We start from the raw sequence: 1,287 nt of genomic DNA, 5'->3' as shown, positions 1-1,287 counted from the left end.
TAAAATAACCAAATGGATACTGAAACAATGCTGAGGTTTAAAGTTGGTTTCTCTATAAAGCATATATAAAATTTATTATTGAACAAACAACCTTCAAGATTAACATTAAGTATAGTGGAATCAGTTGCAGAGATGTCTCAAGACCATGAGCAAATAGCATCACATGACTATCCTAATTTAGTGAAGTGGTTCCTTGCATCTGCTTTACTTAGCTGTATTTTGCATGGCCAGTATAATTAATGTCGTTTGCCATTGGTGCCAGTTTCACTCAGTTGATGGCACACAAATCACTTGTGCTGGTAACCTCTGTAGCTCTGCACTGTGTGACTACTGACTTCCACATGCATTGCTGAAGTGGGAAGAGGCTCCTGTTCATTTACTCAGGTGGAGTTAAAAATTCCCATGACTTAGCTAATACAGATATTTAACCTAGTATCACACATACACACAATGCTAGAGGAACTCAGCAGACATCTATGGAAAAGAGTAAATAATCAATGTTTTGGACCGAGGCCCTTCATCAGGACTGGAAATGATGACAATAGGTCAGAGCAAGAAGGTGGGGGGAGTGGAGGAATTAGTACAAGGTGGTAGGTGATAGGTGAAACCGGGAGAGGGGTGGTGGTGGTAAAGTAAAGAGCTGAGAAGCTGATTGATGAAAGATATGGGGCTAGAGAAGGAGGAATCTGATAGGAGAGGGTAGAAGACCATGGAAGAGAGGGAAGGGAGAGGAGCACCAGAGGGAGGTGCTGAGCAGGTAAGTAGATAAGGGGATGGGAATGGTGAAAGAGAGGAGAGGGGAGGGGTAATTACTTAAAATAAGTGATCAATGTTCATGCCATCAGGTTGAAGGTTACCTATATAAGGTGAAGTGTCACCTCGCCCGTAGAAGACTGTTTGGGGCCCTGAATGGCAGTGAGGGAGGTGGTGTAGGGGAAGGTGTGGCACTTGTTCCACTTGCAAGCACAAGCACCAGGAGGGAGATCAGTGGGGAGGGACGAATGGCCAAGGGAGTCATGGAAGGAGAAAGCCCTGCAGAAAGCAGAAAGTGAAGGAGGGGAGGGGAGGGAAATGTGCTTTGTGGTGGGAACCCATTGAACATGGCGGAAGTTACTGAGAATTATGTGCAGGGCATCTGCAGATTCTCTCGTGTCAGAGTCTTAACTTGATGCCCTGACCAACAAATTTTCCAAACATTATCAAATTATCTCCTTATTTAAGGAGATCTTGATTTTAAAACTGGCTGCTGTTTGTGTCTATAAAACAACAATGGAAACACTTAAAGAA

The 1,287-nt window shown here is 43.7% G+C and overlaps 1 protein-coding gene across 9 annotated transcripts in view; it reads right to left on the bottom strand.

The window, feature by feature from the left end:
- The window catches only part of LOC134356755 (inositol 1,4,5-trisphosphate receptor type 1), a 552,079-nt gene that overhangs the window by 286,270 nt on the left and 264,522 nt on the right, over positions 1-1,287 (bottom strand). The window lies entirely within an intron of this gene.

The sequence above is a fragment of the Mobula hypostoma genome, chromosome 15 (assembly GCF_963921235.1).
Source record: "Mobula hypostoma chromosome 15, sMobHyp1.1, whole genome shotgun sequence".
NCBI lineage: Eukaryota > Metazoa > Chordata > Chondrichthyes > Myliobatiformes > Myliobatidae > Mobula > Mobula hypostoma.
The sequence above is the reverse complement of the archived record's forward strand: the minus strand, read 5'-3'. Positions and strand labels throughout refer to the sequence as shown.